Source organism: Peromyscus leucopus, chromosome 8b (genome assembly GCF_004664715.2).
Source record: "Peromyscus leucopus breed LL Stock chromosome 8b, UCI_PerLeu_2.1, whole genome shotgun sequence".
Lineage (NCBI taxonomy): Eukaryota > Metazoa > Chordata > Mammalia > Rodentia > Cricetidae > Peromyscus > Peromyscus leucopus.
In genome coordinates this window covers 79,963,617-79,985,471 of record NC_051086.1, presented here as the reverse complement: position 1 = coordinate 79,985,471, position 21,855 = coordinate 79,963,617, and positions in this window count along the sequence as shown.

The window sequence follows — 21,855 nt, the reverse complement described above, 5'->3', positions numbered from 1 at the left end:
CACACATACATACACACATATACACACACAAACACACATACACACACATACATACACACACATACACACACACATACACACATACATACACACACATACACATATACACATGAATAATAATAATTATAAGAATAGAATGGATATACTTATTCATATTAACTATATACCTTCTGAATTTATATATTCTGATTTATGGTGTTTTATCTAGTTCAGGACCATAGAATTTGACTATTCAGCCAGGATGTTCAGTTTGTACAATAAAGCAAATATAGAGTACTGCCAATCAATCTCCATCTTACATCTCAGAACTGTGTTAAGTGCCTAAGTGTAAAACTGACTAAGAGTAACATTCACTGGTTGTTTCCTTCATGCAGATGCCTTTCTGAGAATTACATATTGACTCATTTATTCTTTGCAATCATGTTATAATGTTGGTATTATTAACTCCATGTTCTAGATGAGAAAAGGCACATCTAAGGTCACTTGGTAATCAGTGGAATGGGAATTTTTGTGCAGGCCATCAGAGAACAAAAAATAAGTTATGTCTAGAAATGTACTCCATACTTGCTCCATCTACCCCGTGAGAGTGAGGGTAATCTAGGTGACAGTTGTGATGAATGACAGCTTTCTGGTGAGAAGGAGACTGATATGACACAAGAGAAGTGCCAGGGTAGCCCAGCTCAGTTCTTTGGGGGAAGAAGAGTCCTTAATGGAATACAATATTGGGGGTATAGCTCAGTGGTAGTTCCCTACCATGCAGAAGACCCTGGATTTGATCCCTAGAACCACCACCAGCACATCAAAAAGATGAAATTTATTGTCTTCATACTGCCCTTCTTCCTTTCAGCAATCAAAACATTTATTCTTTTAGCTGGCATCACCTTAGTGTCAGGATAAACAGGTTCTTTTTTTGCATTAATGGACCACGAAGGAAGCAAGCCATGTGAAAATCCTACTCCATAGAACTGTCTAAGCTCCAAGTGTGTCTTACTGGGACAGAAGATATGCCACCGTTGCTGTTGGATGGCATCAAAGGATCTCACTGCTGCACACCTCCAAAGATGGTAGCTGCTGACACTGTGTCAACTCCAAAGAATTAGGCATTGAAATGTGCCTAAATGAAGGCTTTGGTGAGGCTAATGTATCTTGCACTTAACAGAAACATAGACTGTGGTAATTGAAGTCTTTAGCAGTCAAACAATAAGCCTGATTCATATTCATTCTTTTTCAATTCCCCACACACACACCAACAATGATTCAGATCCTGGGCCTGAATGGATTGTTAGCCTATTATGAACCCCGAGAAGGACCGGAACTCTGCCAAGAAATTGCCAGCCTCCTGTTCATGGTAAATCAGTGATAGACTCAACAGCCAACACTAATAGTGTAAACCTAAGTCTCAAGACTACCCCAGGCCTGTGGTTTGTAGATACCTCTCTCCTTCTGCAGGCTGTCTCTTAGCCTGTTTATTATCTCTTTCATTGAAAACAAAACTCTATGGTTGCATATGATCTCATTTGCCAGTTTTTACTTTTGCTTCATATAATTTTATTTTTTAAAAACTCTTTCCATAAACCAATGTCCTAAAAATTCCCATGTTTTCCACCCATTGATTCATTGCTTCCGTTTATGAACATCTAGTTCATTCTCCTTTCAACTGACTGTTTGAGTGCTGGTAGCAGTTTCATGTGTGCCCTCCACCAGCAGGAATCATGGGGAGTGATGAATAGGAAAAACTGAAAACAAAAACCCAACAACTTCAGTGGAGAGCTGTGAGAAGCACTCCACGATTTCATATTAAATTGACTTCCTGGAGTCACTCCTAGCAGCAGATGTAGTCAGGATAACAACGTCACAAACAGAAAGCTCCATCGTGGGCCACCTGACACTGAGCTTCCTTTGACTGACAAGAAAATCAAACTAAAGGAACTAATGTCTCAGCATCACAGAGCAATATGACAATTACACACACACACACACACACACACACACACACACACACACCCCTACACACTCACAAATACATGCACACACACACACTCTCTCACACATACACAAGCACACATGCACATATACTATGCCCATTTGCCTTAATGCATATTCAGTTTTTCCCATTCACTATTTGTTGAAGATCCTGTTCATTCCCTCATTGCACATTCTTCGAACTTAACCAAAAAAGCATCTACATGCACACATGTAATTTAATTTTTAGGCTCTCCACTACCTCCCAATTTCTGAGTCTTTTCTTATGCATTACCATGGTGATTAAGTTATAACTTTATAGCAATTAAGACCAAAAATGTCTTTAAAACAGAAGAAAAAATCTACTCAGGTAGAGTTGTAAATTTATATCTTGAAACAGACAGACAGATGTTATTCATTCTGAAACTCCAAACAGACAAAAGACAAGGACCTTCTTATAGCAAAATATGTCTGTACTCTACAAGTTTCTTGGTATCTCAGTTACAGTGAAGTAACAAGCCCTGGGCTGAGTGCTTGCAAATGGTTACAACATTGGTACACTGTGTTATCGTAGGCATTCCTTACTTAAGTTTTCTAACTGAAGGCTAATTTCTGATGCAAATTGAGATCATGCTCTTGTTTGTAAGGAGTAGCAGATGAAGGCCGAATGATGACAAATTTTATCAGGAGAGTAAAACAAAGAATCAAGAGACTCGCAGACTTTAATTTTTACTTTTTACTGGTTTTAAAATTGAATTACTTTTTTCATGTATATATATGAGTGTTTTGTCTACATGTGTGTCTGTGCATCACACATATGCCGTGCCCACAGATGGCATTGGATCCCCTGAAACTGAAGTTAAAGACAGTGTGAGAATTCTCTGTTTAGCTCTATAGCCCATTTCTTAATTGGACTGTTGGGCATTTTGATGTCTAATTTCTTGAATTCTTTATATATTCTGGATATCAGTCCTCTGTCAGATGTGGGGTTGGTGAAGATCTTTCCCCATTCTGTAGGCTGTTGCTTTGTCTTGTTGACTGTGTCCTTTGCTCTACAAAAGCTTCTCAGTTCCAGGAGGTCCCATTGATTGATTGTTTCTCTCAGTGTCTGTGCTACTGGTGTTATATTTAGGAAGTGATCTCCTGTGCCAATGCATTCAAGACTACTTCCTACTTTCTCTTCTATCAGGTTCAGAGTAACTGAATTTATGTTGAGGTCTTTGATCCACTTGGACTTAAGTTTTGTGCACAGTGACAGATATGGATCTATTTGCAGCCTTCTACACATTGACATCCAGTTATGCCAGCACCATTTGTTGAAGATGCTTTCTTTTTCCCATTGTAGAGTTTTGGCTTCTTTGTCAAAAATTAACTGTTCATAGGTGTGTGGATTAATGTCAGGGTCTTCAATTCGATTCCATTGGTCCACATGTCAGGTTTTATGCCAGTACCAAGCTGTTTTTATTATTGTAGCTCTATAGTAGAGCTTGAGGTGAGGGATCATGATGCCTCCAGAGGTTGTTTTATTGTACAGGATTCTTTTGGCTATCCTGGGTTTTTTGTTTTTCCATATGAAGTTGAGTATTATTCTTTCCAGCTCTGTGTGGAGCACTACTCAGCAGAGAAAAACAATGACATCATGAGGTTTGCAGGCAAATGGATGGATCTAGAAAAAAATCATCCTGAGTGAGATAACCTAGACTCAGAAAGACAAACATGGTATGTACTCACTGATAGGTGGATACTAGATGTAAAACAAAGGATGACTAGACTGCTACTCACAACTCCAGGAAGGCTACCTAGAAAAGAGGACCCTAAGAAAGACACAGGGATTGCCCAATGACAGAGAAATAGATGAGGTCTACATGAGCAAGCTGGACATGGGGGGGTGGGTAATGAAGGGCAAGGGTTGAGGGAAAGAGAGCTTAGGGGAGTGGGAAATCCCAGCTGGATTAAGAACAGAGATGAGAACAACAAAAAAGAGACCATGATAAATGAAGACCCAATGGGAATAGAAAGAAGCAAAGTGCTAGAGAGGTCCCCAGAAATCCACAAAGATACCTCCACAGTAGACTACTGGCAATGGTCGTGAGAAAGCCTGAACTGACCTACTCTGGTGATCAGACAACCAAATACCCTAACTGTCATGGTAGAACTCTCATCCAATGACTGATGGAAGCAGATGCAGAGATCTAAGGCCAGGCCCCAGGTGGAGCTCTGGGAGTCCAATCGGCAAGAAAGAGGAGGGATTGTATGAGCAAGAATTGTTGAGACCATGGTTGGAAAAAGAACAGGGACAAATAGCCAAACTAGTGGAAACACATGAACTATGAACCAATAGCTGAGGAGCCCCCAACTGGATCAGGCCCTCTGGATAAGTGAGAAAGTTGATTAGCTTGAACTGTTTGGGAGGCCCCCAGGCAGTGGGACTAGGACCTGTCCTCAGTGCATGAGCTGACTGTTTGGAACCTGGGGCCTATGCAGGGACACTTTGCTCAGCCTGGGAAGAGGGGACTGGACCTGCCTGGAATGAATCTACCAGGCTGAGCTGAATCCCCAGGAGAGTCCTTGCCCTGGAGGAGATGGGAATGGGAGGTGGGCTGGGGGGAGGGGGGTGCAGGAGGAGGGAGGACAGGGGAATCCGTGGCTGATATGTAAAATTAAATTAAATTATAAAATAAAAAATCATTAAAAAATTTTTTAAAGACAGTTGTGAGCCACATGGGTTCTAGAAATTGAACCCAGGTTCTTTGGAAGAGCAGCCAGTGCTTTTAAACATGGAGCCATCTCTCCAGCCCTATACTTCGAAATTTTAAAATTATATTTACTTATTTGTTGTGTGTGTGTGTGTGTGTGTGTGTGTGTGTGTGTGTGTGTGTGTGTGTGTTTACCCATATACATGCCACTGCTTGCCTATGGAGATTAGAGGACAGCTTCCAAGAGTCAGTTCTCTCCTTCCACTGTATTGGTCCCTTGAATGGAACTCACGTCTTCAGTCTTGGAGGCAAGCTCCTTTTCTGCTGAGCTATCTCACTGACCCCACAGATACTATTATTTTAGTAAGTTAAAGGCTAATGTGGCACAAGTTAGCGATATCCCATAAAAATATCGACAGTGATCAAGTCTGAATAATATGTATGGGTTACTTGTTTTTAAGCAGAAAAATCATCACCACATCCCCAAAGAAGGAAAAATGTCATAAGGACCCGCAATATAGCCACCACATTATGGGTAATATTTTACTTTCTGGATAAAGTAGCAGGACTTGTTCAATACCTGGAAAAATGGAAACTCCAAGAAGGTTCCAAGAAACAGAATATCATTAACACTATGGTTTGGTATTAGAAGGATATGCTTTATACAAAGGAATGGATGCACAAGTCACATGAAGGGCCTGTTCCTGATTCCTTCTACCAGAAGACTGGCATTATCAATTTAGGAAATGAGGCTTTGCAGAGGAGAAAGAACTGTGAACTACAGCTCTCTGCTCTTCCACTGCCCCATATGGACGAGCATTTCAGGAGCTCAATATTCTAAATGAACACATTGAGTCCCAGCCCTGTTCAGCAGCCCACCTCTGACTCTCCAGAAGAAAATCCAGTTTGTGATTTGGATCTGCACATGTAGCTGTAGAAAACTGAGTGCCTGACACGTACTGTGCGCTCTCCACCCACAGGGAGACGGGAACCTGAATCATAACTACCCTGTTTAAAAAGAGACTTAATTTAGAAATGTGCAATATGCTGAACAGGCACAGAACCAAACCAAATGTTTGCAGTAATAGAAATTTCCGTATGCTGTACAACATTTAAAATATGTTATTTGCCTACACTAGAGTCTTCAACAGCAGGACCTTTCTCTGGGACACAAATGACAAGCTCTATCTGGCCGCCAGGACTAACACTATGTTACACTGTGCCCTGTGTGCTCCGTTGGTTTCCAGGCAAGGTGCCTCCCTCCAGAACTACCCATAGCATAAGAACCCACACAAAGCCCTCCCCCAGGAGGGACCCAAGAGGGATGGTGAATATTAAGAAGTGAAAGAAAATACATGTGTTAGCAGAGAGCTGTGAGAGGGATTCCATGATTTCATATTAAATTAGTTTCCTAGAGTCACTCCTAAGAGACCTAGAAGGCACAACAGCGTCCTTCGTTGACCACGTTACACTTAGCACTTTTTGATAGATAAGAAACTTCAAGGTAGGAATTTCTCAGTATCACTTAGCAAACAGCAAAGGAACCAAATAGCACATAATGTCCATCTGCCTTCTAGGGATTAAAAAAATAAATGGGGGGGGGGGCTGGAGAGAGAGAGAGAGAGCTCAGCAGTTGAGAGCGCTGGCTGCTCTTACAGAGGACCAAGCTTCAACTCCCAGCACCCACATGACAATTTATAGTCACCGGGAACTCCAGGCTCAGAGGATCCAACACCCTCACCTGGCCTCTGTGGACACTACATGGATGTGGTACACAGACACACAGGAAGGCAAAAAACACATACACATAAAAATAAATAAGTAAATAAGTTTTAAAAATTAGGAACTTCTTGTTCAAAGTACTGTGATCACCCTGACCACCGAATGAAAAAAGAAAAACAATAAGACTCTATACAAATATAAAAATATTCATGAATTTTGAAAGGCAAAGTTTGTGGCATGAGTAAAGCAACATTTTTGAAGGAGACTTGGAGCCCTTTTTTACTTACTTTCTGCCTCTATATTCCTCATTGCTACCCCTGGGGCTATTGCAGACACCAGCCTCCATGGGTCCTTGACTCCATGCTGACCCATGTACATGTTTCTTTAGCACCTGACATGAGGCAGTTCTTCAGCTCGGAAGCATTCTCTCAGGTGAATGATCTCACCAGCTCCCCAGCTGGCAGCGGTGGAGTAAGCACCCACTTGCAACTCCTCTGCTTGCTCAGTGTTGAACCTGTTAAGTGTCACTGGACCAATCTGTACCAAAATGTAAGGAGATACACTAATAGAAACACACGGTCCCAGTTTCCACAGCACCAGCTGGACATGTTAAAACTTTTATTGAAGAAAAAAAAAACACATGCAGAAAAAAAGTGAATATAGCAAACATGTGTGGTGCTGTGAAATTTCACAGGGAGTGCACCTGGGTAGCAGCCCCTAGACCAAGAAATAGAAAATTCTCCCACCTCCAAGATCTCATCAAGCTTACTATCATCCACTGCCTCTCAACAAAGGATGATTTGATTGGCATCCTGATTTCTGATAGCACAGAGAAGGATGACCTTGAACTCCTCACATGTTCTGGGATGACAGGCATGTGCCACCATGAGCAGTTTACATAGTGCAGGGATCAAACACAGAACTTTGCGCACTCTAGGGAAGGAATCTACCATCTGAGATACACCCCGAGGCCATCTATTATCCATCTATTATCCATCCTTACTATTTGTATGTTTGCATGTATATATGTGTGTGTCATGTATGCATACCTACATGTTTATATGTGTTCACATGTGTGTGTGTCTCCACCTGCACAAGGCTAGGATTACAGGTCTGTGCCAATACACCCCACTTTTTACATGGATGTTGGGGATCTGAAGTAAGGTCCTCATGTTTATACAGCAAGCATTTTGCTGGCTGAGCCATTTCTCCAGTCCCAATATCTTGATGTCAAATAGTATGGGTCAGTTTTGCCTGTTTGTATATAAAATAGAATCATAATGTATTTACTTTTGGAAAGTTTCTTTCATTCAATGTTATTTTCATGAGTTTCATACACATTATGATGTGGATTAGAATGTTTTTCTCTCTTTTTTCACTATGTGTGATAGCATATATATATAATATATATGATATATATTACAAGTTATTTATCCACTGTGGAGCTGAAGAACATCTGAGTTGTTTCCAATTCTTAACAATTTCAAATACTATTACTATAGGCACTCTGGTGTATGCTTTCAGTGAATATATGTGCATGTGTCCAGTGAGCAGAAATTTGGTGGTGGAGGGACCAGCAAGGGTGAAATAAGTCGGTGAGTACAGATGCTTGCTGCCAAGATTGTTGATCTGAATTCAGTTCTGAGACCTACATGTCAGAAGGGAAGAATGATTCCTAGGAGTTTTCTTCCCATCTCCAAATATGTACGGTGGCAGGCAATGCCCACCACACACATAATTATTACTATTTTTAAGCTGGGGAGTAGAATTTCTGGGTCTTAGGGAATGCATGTGGTCAGCTTTACTAGATATTGCAGAATTACTTCCCCAAGTGCTTTTGTCAACTCTTTTTCTAGTATGACCAGTGGAAGTTCTGCTTCTCATCTAGCTTGCTGTGTCATAGGACTTGATTTTCTGTTCATGTCATCACTGTTTATGTTTGGTATAGAGTGGCACCTCATTGTGGGCATTGCTCTCATTTCTCAGTTGGATGTGCATTCAAAGAGATGCTGGCAAGGTTCATGCCAGTGATTCAGCCTTCTGTTCCAAAGGAAGAAAGACTTCTGTGTACTTCCTGGTCGAGCTTCCTTACTAGAGGTACTACTGACATATGGGGCTAAATAACCTTTGGCTCGAGTGGGTTTCCTGTGTGTTGGAAATACGGGGCTGTATCATCTTTAGTGGGGTCCTATGTGTTGGAAATACGGGGCTGGATTATCTTTAGTGGGGTCCTATGTGTTGAATGGTATTAAGCATCACAGCCCAGAGTCATGATACTCTAAATTGTCACCAACTGCTACCCACTGTCTTCAGGGCAAAAGGAACATCAACTGATAAAAAGCCACTGGTGTTGAATGAGGCAAAACTAAGCAACAGAGGGCCTACATAGCACAAGTAAAGATCTAGCTTACGTCTCCACTACCCCCCAGACAAACACAACAAACAACGTAATCCCATTGGTCTAGTTCTACTTGTCAATCTGTGTATAATGTTAAAGGTAACCCCAGAAACTGGGGTTCTATTTCAAACCAGACAAATAGCAAAGCGTGGTGCAAAAGAGCAGAGCACAAGGCAAGGGGTGGACTTTGTCAGGATCTCCAAGCTCACCCCATGAGTCAGGGGCAAAAGTTCATCTCCAACAGTTCAAAACTGTGCGGCTGCCTTCTCACCACCGTATCAACCGAAAAATCCCTGAGATGAGATTCCTGTGTGCCACCCAACCACCGTGAATGGAAACAAGTCATTCAGAAAGCTTCTGGGCCAGCCAGGACCTGTCCATGAGGAGAAAGCAGGAGACTAAAGGGTTCGGTTAGATTCCTGCTACTTTTAAAAATTTGGCAATATAGAAGAAATGGTAAGTTGCCAGGAAATGATTTTTTTATTCATCTCCCTTAAAGCAAATATATCTTGAAGCCAACATTTCTTAAGTCTCTCTCTCTCTCTCTCTCTCTCTCTCTCTCTCTCTCTCTCTCTCTCTCTGTGTGTGTGTGTGTGTGTGTGTGTGTGTGTGTGTGTATTCAAGTGACTAACAAAGGGGACAAATTGTTACTGAAGATTTTTTAAATTGTTTTTATTTTATGTGTACAGATGTTTTGCCTGAATATATATATTTGTGTACCATGTGTGTTCCTGGTGCCCAAGGAAGACAGATAGTGTTGGATCTCCTGGAACTAGAGTTCTCTAACAGTCACAAGCCACCATATGGATGCTGGGAAATGAACCCAGGTCCTATGAAAGAACCCAAGTGCTTTTAACTGCTGAGCTATCTCTCCTGGATATTTTTGAAGTCTTGAGATAAACCAGGATGAATACATCAATCTTGTTGTATATTAACATCACTGTCTAATGCTGTTGACAAGGGTAATTAAAGGCCTCACAGCTAGGAAAGTTAGATCAAACTCAAGGTCTGTTATTAGAGGTCAGGGTGTTTAATTTCAGTTAACTGCACTGCACCTCAGTTTCTTTATCGGCATGTAAGAATTCAGACTAACCTCCCATATAGCTCTTTGAGAACTGCTTAGTAGGCTAATATATAGCCTAGAGACCAATACCTACCTGTAGTGATGTTTAGTGAAAGTGACTGGAGAATGTGAAACAGAGGGGACTCAGCCATCTTTTAACGCGGGAGGGTGTCATGACCTGAGCTGAGCCAAGAGGAGGCATGTTCAGAGAGATGAAGCACCATGCCCCATTATCTCACCTCAGCTTCAGTGGGCTTCATTTTCTACAGTGTAGCTCCTAGTCGAGTGCTGTGGGATGTTCTGTATGTCCTGTGGGCGCCCGTTCTCAGGTTCCTAGTGGCTTTACCCAGCAGTTCCGCATAGAGGATGATTAGGACCATGGGCCTGAGTACAGGTGTCTGAGATGGTCTGCACTTGGCTGTACTGTGGGATGGTCTGTATGTCAAGTTGCTCTGATTGGTCAATAAATAAAACCTGATTGGCCGTGGCTAGGCAGGAAGTATAGGCGGGACTAACAGAGAGGAGAAAAGAAAGAACAGGAAAGCAGAAGGAGTCACGGCCAGCCGCAGCCAGGATAAGCCGCATGTGAAGATGCCCAGTAAGCCACGAGCCACGTGGCAAAGCATAGATTTATAGAAATGGGTTAATTTAAGCTATAAGAACAGTTAGCAAGAAGCCTGCCACGGCCATACAGTTTGTAACCAATATAAGTCTCTGTGTTTACTTGGCTGGGTCTGAATGGCTGTGGGACTGGCGGGAGACAAAGATTTGTCCTGACTGTGGCAAGGCAGGAAAACTCTAGCTACAGTCAAGATGCATTAGTTTGAGGTGAGGGCTGAAGAGATGACTCCGTGGTTAAGATTGCATACTGCTCTTGTGGAGGGCCTGGCATTGGAGCCCAGCACTCACGTGGTTGCTCACAGCCATCTCCAACTCCAGGTCCAGGGGTTCCAACACCTCTTTTGGCCTCCATGGATATTGCACACATATGGTACACATGAATACATACAGACATAATACTAATACACATAAGATAAAAATGAAAAAAATTTAATAACGATGTGTGAGTTATAAATCTAAGGCTTGGAGCCCTTTTTTGCCATCACTATTCCCCATGCATCTTCCAGGAAATTACAATGTGTCTATATTAGGGTTCTCTAGAGAAACAGATCTTATAGAATGAATCTCTAGCTATATCAGAGTAGGGGATTTATTAGAATGGCTTACAGGCTGTGGTCTAGCTAGTCCAGCAATTTCTGTCTACCAATAGAAGGTCCAAAAATCTAGTAGTTGTTTGGTTCATGAGGCTGCATATCTCAGCTAGTCCTTGGTATATGCCGGAAAGAGGCAGTCCCAGACATTAGAGAAGGAATGGACTTGGCCAGCGAGAGTGAGAGCAAGCAGGCAAAGAGCAATCTTCCTTCTTCTGTGTCCTCTACACAGATTGCCAGGAGACTACAGGTGAATCTTCCCACCTCAAGAGATCTGGATTAAAGGTGTATACTTTCCTGTCAAAAGATCTGAATTAGAAGTGGATCTTCCCAATTCTAATGACTGAATTAAGAGAAAAAAATCCCTCCCAGGTGTGCCCCACCACTTGGATTTTAGTTTATTCCAGATGTAGTCAAGTTGACAACCAAGAACAGCCACTGAAGTGTCTGAGTGCATGTGTGTGTAATATCCTCTCTGCTGTTTCTAAACTTGAAGAAAAAAAAAAAACAACCCATTCCTGTTTTAAATTTTAACTCTTCTAAACACCAGATTATTCAATGACATAAGGGCAATGAATTGTATCATTTTGGTAACTGCTTTTTTGTTGTATAAGCAAAGCATATAAGGCATGTCATAAAATCAACTACTAAAATAAAACGAGGATAGGCTTAATGCAAATGAGAACCAGACCCAGCTGAAGGGCCTACTCGTCCCCTTCTTTGAGCATTTGTTGTGGATGTTGGTGCTTCCTTGAGCTAATCAAGCCTCCTGAAGAGTTACTTCTGCAGGCACATTGCTTTGAGTGGTCCTGGCATTGGTATAGTGGGGGGAGAAGAAGAAAGCAGGGACTGAAAGCAACAAAAGCAACAGGTAACAGCAGCATCCGCATCTGTAAACACCATCTGATGCCCTACATGTTGCTTAAGAAAAAATAGAATATACAGATGCCCTGTTTTGTTTTTGAAAACTATTTGCTAGATGTTTAATTATACACATTCCCATACAAAGTATTTGATGCAGAAAATCAGAAGAGGGAAAAAAAAGCAGTGGCCTCTTGGGCTGGATAAAGGCTAACAATAAGGTCCTCTGAGTTAATTAAAGTCAGATTTATATTCTTAAAGCCCCAGATCATTCTTCAGGCTTCCTAGGGAAATTCGGTTTTGTTATCCATGGAATTGGACACACCAATTGTCCTTTGCTTAACACTAAATCTCAGGTTTCTGAAAAGCAAAATTAAATATGTGGAGGATTTTACACTAGATCTATTTGGTAAACCATGACAACTCACCCCACCTTAGGATCCCAACAGGGTTGGGAAGAACTTTTTGTAGTTCCAGGACTTCAGAGCCTGGACTCTTAATCGGATATCTGGCTTCTTTGAACCTCATTATTTACCTTCACGTAGACTTTACACTTTTTTTTATGAGAAGGACAGCAATGATTTCTTATAAGCATCATAGAAAAGAAGTTGTGAATGCTTCTTACAGAGACATTGAAACCCAGCAAGCAAGGACTTAGGTCACCCCTCTGCCTTCTGAACCTCTGCCATCATTAGTTGTAATTTCTACTCCACATAACTGAGCTAATAGCCTTAGTGATTTCAGCAACACCTACCATTGGACTTACAATTCCTTTGGCCAGAAGCAGTCATTGTGTCATTGTTCCTGGGGGAAGATCTGCAGAGTGACATGATCAAGACATAGTCAGAGGACCTTCATAAAGGAAAGGGAAATCCAAACACCCCAGGTATTCTTCCTCAGACTAACCCAAGAGAAGCCAGCACCAATGGCTGAGGTCTTGCTGATGAGACTTGAAGGGTTCACATTTCTTAGGGTCTTGTGTTTCAGTGTATGTGGCCTTTTCTGTTAGTGGACAGTGGTTACTCAGCTGCCAATTACTAAACTGTCTTGGATGCCAGCATTGGGATAAATTGAAAGCTGAAATTCTGACCCTCATGCTACTCAAGACCAAAGGAATCTGGGAAAGGGAGGCTTGGAAATGTATTTTGGGCTTCTACATACTCCCAGAATACAAATTCTTGGATCCATGCAATATCCCAAACATACCAAACAGTCTCCCCCAGAGCATTTTACACCCCAAAGATCATCATTTGCCATAATTAGGTTATCTGTTAAAGTTACTTTGGAGGTTCTGAAGTGTCCCTCACTTGAAAAACATCACCTTGTAATAAAAATTAATCCTTCATTCTCTAAATGATGGTTCTCTGCAGTTACTGCCTCCATTGATCCTTGCTGCCCAGGGAAACATGCCACATTTTATGAATGTACCACAAATATATTATTTGGAAGATCTGTCTTTTGAGGAAGATTGTGATGACAGAAATTAGAAGTTTCAAGTCTCTAAATGTCATGAGTTTCTGGAATATGTATTTCTCTTTCTTGTAGATAATTTGATACATAAACAAGAAAGATGATATCATATTCATATCGAGCTTCCTGAGGCAGCAAGATGACACTTTACAATTGGACAAAATTAATGTTTTCCTGTGATTACAATGACATATTGTCATTTTATGCTGACTAGAAACAGTCATGGGGAGGTGGCTCAGTCAGTAAAATGTTTGCATTGCATGCAGAAAGACCAGAGTTTGATCCCCTGATCCAGCATAAAAACGAAGCTAGGCATGGTGGCATGAGCTGATAATCCCAAACCCTAGAAGGAAGAGACAGGTGGATTTCTAGGGTATGTTAAGACAGCCAGTCTAGCTTGCTTTGTGTTTTCCAGACCAGCAAAAGATGCTGTTTCTGAAAACAATGAGGACAGCACCTGGAGAATGACACCTGAGTCTATCCTTTGGCCTCCACACACATTCACACACACACACACACACACACACACACACACACACACACCACAACACAACACAACACAACACAACACATGCACATATAAAACATTTTATACATATTCAGTGAAATCATATTTTACACACATGAACTTTTGGACTTTGTGTGTTTAAATCATGCAGTCTGCACTCAGCATACCTTGTTTCTTTCATTCAACAATATGTTTATGAAACCTACCAGGCTTGACATAGGGCTAGTTTGTTAATGTTTGTATAGTATTTAGTATTCTACCATATAGACATACCACCCAGTATTTATTTCTTCATCTGCTGATGGACAAAATCTGGACTGTTTTCAATTTGGGTCTATTATGAATAGCTATCAACATTTCTCTGTGTGTTTGCTTTACACAGTAAGTTTTTTTATTTTAAACTGTGCAGAAACCAAAGTCTGGAATTGACTCACATGGCATACATATGCTCAGCCTCAGTAGCTACTGACAGTCCTCCAAAAAGACTGTTTCCTTGATGAACAAGGAGATTAAACATCTTTTCTTTGTGTTCATTGAGTACTTGAGTACTCAGCCTTTTAAAATTCATGTCTAAGTCTCTTGTGCACATTTACATAGTGAGATATTTTTCCTATTACCTTGTATGTTTTCTTTGCACACCAAACAAGCAAATGCTGTATATTTTATTTGTTTTAAATACTTTCAACCTATGTACCAATGATGTCTTTTATAAACTGAATTTCCAGATTTAATACTATCAATGTACAGATATTTTCCATTCATGGTCAATGTTTTGTTTCCTATAAAAAATACTCTGTCAACAACACAACATAACAGGTTCCTATATTCAACTAGTAACTAAAGTGGAGTGTGGCAAATATTTTTCTTTTTCTTATGCCTTATCCACTGACCAAATACTTCTGCAAAACTCAACTGCTGGCATGTGTAGGATGTTGTTCCTCCCGCTAGTATGATCGGTTGCCTGACCTTTCTTTGCCTCAATCCCTTGTCCTTTTCCATCCCGTGACAGGAGTTCATGCTTGATTCTCAGGAGTATATGGTCTCTGACTGTACACATTTTCTAGATCCTTCCACTTAGGTTTAAGCATTTCAGTTACCTATACATCTTGAGATCATCTTGTCAGTTCCCACAATGAAAATGTACTTTTTTATTTTATTTTATTTTATTTTTTAAATTTTGAACCTGGCAGTCACTTTCAGAAGAGCTGACATCTCTTTGTGATGGATACATTGTCTTTGTTTCCACAAGAATGTTTTATATATTCTTACTTTTTCTAAATTTGTTCCTAAGTATTTGGTGTGCTTGTTAAAAGTTTTGTTTGTTGGTCTGTGCAAATACAGTCAGGTTGTTTGTATTGACATTGTTAAATTCAACTTTGTTAACCTTGTTAAATTAAACTTTTTACTGTGTTACTATTATTACACTGTCTCTCAAATTTGTCGGTTTCATTTCTTTCTTTACAGTTCAAATACATTCTTGTTGTTCTTGTGCAATGGCATTGGCAGAGTGTTTCAGCTTCATGCAGATGGCAGTGTGGCAGTTATCTCATGCAAAATCTCAATGTCTCATGCCAAGAATAATAAATTAGAGGCAGATATAGTTCAGATAACATTCTATAGATAAAAGTCAATCCCAGGAGGCTGAAGCAATGGCTCAGCAGTTAAGAATAAAATCATTCCCAGGGAGCCAAAGTGATGGCTCAACAGTTAAGAGTATGGAGTGCTCTTCCAAAGGACCAGAGTTCAATTCCTAGCATCTGCATCAGGTGACTCAGAACTGCCTGCAAGTCTGGCTCCAGTGCATTATCTCCAGCTTCAGAGAGCACCCGCATTCACATGCACATAAACACCCATATGCATACACACAACTAAAATAATGGCAATAAAATTAATTAAAAACAATCATTCCTTGGCTGGGAAAATGGCTCAGTAACTAGGACTGCTCACTGCACCAGCCTGAGAAACTGAGTTCAAATCTCCAGAACCCCCATACAAAAGCCAGGTGAGGTTGTGTGTTTATGTGGGGCAGAGACAGGAGGATCAGGAAGATCACCAGAGATTACTGGTTGCTAGCCTAACTCCAGGCTCAGTGAATTTGTCTCAAGAGAATAAGATGGAGAGTGAGTGATAGACCAAGACACCCAATGTCTCCCTCTGACCTCTAAATGAATGTATGGGCATATATGCATGTGCAGAAACACATAGGCACACATGACACAAACATATGACACACACTCATAAATACACACATAAAGAAGAAAACGTCACCCTCTTGTCTTCATAGTTGTTTAAAAGTTGTTTTTAAACTATTAGTGCAAGTGACTACATAATTTTATGTGGTATGCTAGATGCACTCAGTGAGATCACTGTATGATTCTCCAGCTTTTCTTAGTGGGGAGATTAGCTGCTTGCTTTTCAAATATGAAACTGATATTTTACTTCTGAAATAAATTTATCTTAATTATGACACATTTCCCATTTTGGTATGGCAAATTGCTGTGGCTTGTATTTTTCTTAGAATGTTTTACATATCAATCTATGAGGGAGGGTGACCTGTAATTTTCCTTCTTATAATTTTCTTGTCAAGTTTGACATGAAAGTTACAATGGCCTCATCAGAAATATTAGGAAATTGTCACATTTTCCTGTTTTATTTTACTTCCCATTACATTTTTTATTTAAATATTTGATAGAATTTTTACTGCATATTCACCCGATATTTTCTATGTGGGACTCTTACATTTTTTCAATTTCATTACACACCCACACCCACACCCACAAATATATACACAGGAGTGTGTGTATGTGTGTGTGTGTGTGTGTGTGTGTGTGTGTGTGTGTGTGTGTGTGTGTGTACTGGTACAAATAAGTAATTAACGGTATATGCTATACATAATTATACTATATATATATATACATATACATATATATATATCATATATTCACCTTGGCTTGGCTTCTGCATATGTCAGCACTTCCAAGCTATATTTTCTTAGAGATTTTATTTTTAATTGTAAAATTTCAAATTGTTTGACCTTCAAATGATCGACAATATCTCTTGGCTCCTTTTTAGTGTCTGCAGACCTAAGCTGACCCTGCTTCTCCTGTCAGTGTAAAGGAGGTTTAGATTTGCAGACCTGCAGCTGACACATGACTCACTGTTTGCGGGGCTGCGTCTTCGTTTCGTCTTTGGTCTGAGGCTGACTTCAGGAGACCCAGGAGTCCGAGTCAGCCTGTCCTGACTGCTGCACTTTGTGCTGCTCTGCAATCACGCATTATCCTTTGATGCTCTCTTTTGTTTTCCAGAAAAAAATTGTCAGCAACTTTCCTTGTTCCTTTAAATGCTACCTTTCTTTTATTTACGGTTTTTCTACTCATATTCTTGAGGTGATCTTATTACCAAATAAATAAATAAAACCTAAAAAGAACATATTCAACTATGTATTACTGATAGTGGACATTTTCCATATTGAAAAGCTTTTAATTGGAAACATTTAAATTAAAAAAAAAAACCTTAAAAATAAAAACCATCACATACCAAAATTAACCAGATCCCAAAACGATGTGAAGACTGTAAACCTTTTTCAAAACAGTTCCAACATGAGACAGTTGGAAAAGTGAACCAAAGACTCATGGTGTGGCCTGGCAAGACTTTACTAAAGATATTCTCTCTCTCCCTCTCCCTCTATCCCCCTCCCCCTCCATCCCTTCCTCTCGCTCGCTCTCTCCCTTCAGTGTGGATGTGGGTATATGTTGGTGAGGGAACTGTGAAGAAACACTTTGAGCTACAAAATTTTCCCAGGATGGCACCTTAATACAAATACAAAATTATACTCTAAAGCCATGGGTGATATGTAATAAATTTTTTCACTGTCTCAAATTCTGAATCAATGACCCATTTTTCATTGATTATTCTTTATGTAATATGATATATCTGAAGACTTTTCTTCTTTCAAATATGCTATATCTTATTCCTAGTAGACAGCAAGCCTCACTAGTATCTTCGAGCTGCTTTTTAAATGTCAACCCAAAAGGTACATCTTCACAAGAAGGAATTAATGTACTAGAGAATGTTGGCTAACACATGCTTTTTAAAGTACTGAATATTGGGGCTGGAGAGATAATTCAGTGGTTAAGTTAAGCACTGGCTGCTCTTCCAGAGGTCCTGAGTTCAGTTCCTAATATGGCAGTTCCCAACTGTCTATAACTGTAGTCTCGTGGGATTGATGCCCTCTTCTGGGGTGCAGACATACAAGCAGAAGGAACATCCATAAAGTATGTAAATAAATACATCTTTAAAAATAAAACAAAGTACTGGATGTTAAGGATTGGGTTAAAAGGATAGGATGAGTTATGAGAGTTGATCAGATCAACCAGCAAATTGCCTTTGTTTTTGAATGCCCTTCCAGCTTTGGGCACTAAATGAATCGACATTTTTCCATGCTCCTCTGAGGATCTGTACTTGTTCTTAGTTTGTTTATAAAATGGGTCAAATGAGAACAGAAAATATTGTTTATTATTATGAAAGTTATTAATATAATAAATTACCAGTTGATCAAATGTCAGTGTCCCTAAACTCCATGTTGTCCAAATAGAAGATGGGAGGGCATATGACCCATTAACCCATATTCTGGATGTAAGCCTCTAAATATGTAAATGTAAGAATAATTATAACTCCTTTAAGAATGGTGCCCCAAAGAGATGCCTTTGGGGCATCTTGTCAGGGCCTGGGAGTAGATGGTGGTGAAGGCTTGAGGAACAGGAAGAAGGAGCTACAGAAAGAAGCTGACAAGAACCTCAGAGTCCAAATCCCACAGGCTGGCTCGTGCAGTGCCGTCTCACTCTACCGTTGGATGATGTACAAATGGCAAAACGTTTCAGAAAGGAGAAATTGGCAATGCTTGTTAAAAACCATAAAATATCTTATATTTAACTCAGTAATTCATTTTATGGGACTATATTCCAGGAAAACCGTTCCTCCCGGTGTCCCACAGTAATCATTTCAGACATTTCCAGTCTAGAGAAAGCTCATTTGGTTTTTCTCCATCCTTATCACACTTCTTTCTGAAGGATGAGCTAGCTCACCTTGATTCCTGGAAGAAGAGGGGGCGGGGTGATGGGACCTGCCTAGTGTCTCTCTTCCAGGAGCGAAGTCCCTCTCCTCTCCACTAAGGCTACTTTCCCCACATGGACTCTGACCCTCGTGGTCTTCTTCTCTCACAGTCTCATTCAGCTACGCACTCTTCCGTTATTTCTCCTCAATTTTGACCTTGCCTTTCTCTTTCCCTTCCCTTTGACAATTCAATTTATGAACACATAGTCTGCCAGTGGTTGTAAAATGCAAAGCGAAATGTTCTCTCCCCGCTTCCCCACCTGGCTCCTGTCCCTCGGCGTGTTTTCTTGGTACTAATTCTCTCCTTTCATAGACTGCACTTCCTCACTTCCCTTCACTCCCAAGCTCCCCACCATCTTGGTCCTGTTCCCAACAGTGGCCTTGGAACCATCTCTGGAAAATCTGACCAGCATCCTCAATTGTCACTCCATTCCTTTTATATTCAACCTTTTGGTGTTAACAAGCTTCGGGAGCGGCATGAAGAGCCACCAAGGAATTACAGACGTGGGTCCTAAATGCCTGCTATCTTTGCTGCCATGACTCCCTAAATTACCTTCCTCTGGACTGTCCTTGGCTGAGGTATTATGAGCCACCTGTGATGTAATTTTCATTGTACATGAGCTTGGATCCTGTCATGTATAAATCCTATAGAAACATGTAGGAGTCCAGACAAGGGATCAACACGAAACAGCAAGCAGTGAAGACAGAATGGGAGTTTCTAAATACGGGGCAGTGTGAGGAGCCTCTGGTGACCAAATGGAAATGTCCAATGCCCTCAGACATGACTCAAGAGCTGGTGCTGCAGTGAGGGAAAGGAAATGTCTGTCAAGTGCGAGACAAGAGAACAGGAGAGAGGCTGGAGGAAGTCTGAACACAAGTTTCAGGCTGTCAGGAGTCTAACAATCTACAGTGTCTGTGCCCAAGGCCTTCTTCTGGAGAGAGATTTATTCTCATCTAACAGAGGACTTTGTCCTACGAGTCTATGTTGCAGGAGGTCTGTTTAATGAAGCAGAATAATGATGGGAAAGAAATAGAAAGCAGATACAGTGTTCACACAAGCAAGAGATGCCACCATCTCTTTATTCTGGCTACATCCAGCTTTCTAAGCCCTGTGTTCTAACAAGCTGAAGAACAAAGTACATTAGGAGAAACTATGCAGGTCAGACACTGATGGAAATGATGCTCTTTTGACAGTGATCTAAATCTGGTATTTACCTTCATTCTGAGAAGGTTTACGGGAAGAAAATGTAATGAAACCCTAAAAACATTTTTTTGTGTATTTGAACCATAACAAGACCTTATTACAATAGCAAAGGAGGAAGACATAATTGCTAGTAACTTGGTATTGCTGTATATATTACTCCTAACACTAAATTGAAAAACTTCTGTACCAACCAAAGAGGAATTTTTAAAAAGAGTGAGCAAAAACAAGTCTAGCATGCTTATATTCTTAGTAAGCATTGATAATTTTTTTTCTAAATGTAGTCTACAATTTCACAATCATAACTCAACTTTTCATTTTAATTTAGACCATAAACTAAACTATGTTGTAAGGGGACCCACTTTGTTTTGTACATACTGCTATGTACATACTAATCCCCCATACCTCTCCAGTGTTATGGTTATGAAATTATTCTTCTCCAAAGCCCAGCGATTTGACTCTCCTCTGGGTAGCATCACAGTTGGGAAGGCCGAGTATTTGAACATGCAGTGTGCATGGAAAAGAATGTCCTTTAACATAAAGACCTTCACCTTCTAAAGCCAAGCATTGTTGACACTATTTTGTGTTATATAGAAGATAAGGATAAGCTGAATGGAACCTTTAGTTTTCATCTAAGTGCTCTTTTTGGCACCTGATTCTTCTGTGCGTGTCCTTCTGATGATGTTTAATTGTCCCTAGAAAAACAAATGCTTTCTTGAAGAATGAGGAAGCACTCAAAGTAGGCCATAGGCAAAAATGGGCATAGATTCTAATCACCAAGAACAGTTATCATCTGCAGGTATTTTGACCCAGACAGTACAATCTCTAACTCTGTAATATAATTAGATACACCCTCCTTTCCTTTTTCTCAAGAAAACAACAACAAAAACCTAACCGGAAAGACAAGGCTGTTATTGAGACCAATGACTTTTGTATACTTAGAGTACAATGTAGAGTAGAAGATAATAGTAGAATAGCAATATCTTCCTACAGGATTCAAAACATGCAAAAGACCAGTTGTTTCTCCTCCATAAGGAAGAGAACAAAGTGGTTTCTTTCACCCTTTGTATGAGGTCTTTATTGCATATAATTCAATGAGCTACCAGAGTTCAAGTTATACAAGATAGCTAGTTGGATCACAAAACCAGCAAAGAACTCTGGTCATATCGGAGCTCAGGCTGTGAGTGGAGCCCATTTTCTTCAGAAGCTGATTCTGATTTCTGTATCATATGTCACTAACACCAAACGCCTGGCAATATCAGAGGTGTCAGCATCACTGTATAAGCACATATATCAGCACTAGGTATCCATATATATTGAATATATATCCATACATTTTAAGTTACAATTCATTATGTCTTCACATTTCAATAGGTGATATATCTACCAATACAAAATGCCAGAAACTGAGTCTTCAATTCAATTTTTTATGCATTTTGAGAAGACAAACTGAATCCTATGAGTTGCTCCATTGTGGAAAGTCAGCTCCTGGTCACAGTAAGAGAAATTCCAATCACCAATCCTTGGAAGCCTTGGAATGGCCAGATGTGGTGGGGTACAACCCCCAGCACTTGAGGGGATAAGATGAAAAAAATCTAGAGTTTTAGCGTGGCCTGGGATATACAACAAGACCCTGTCCTCTCACCCAAAA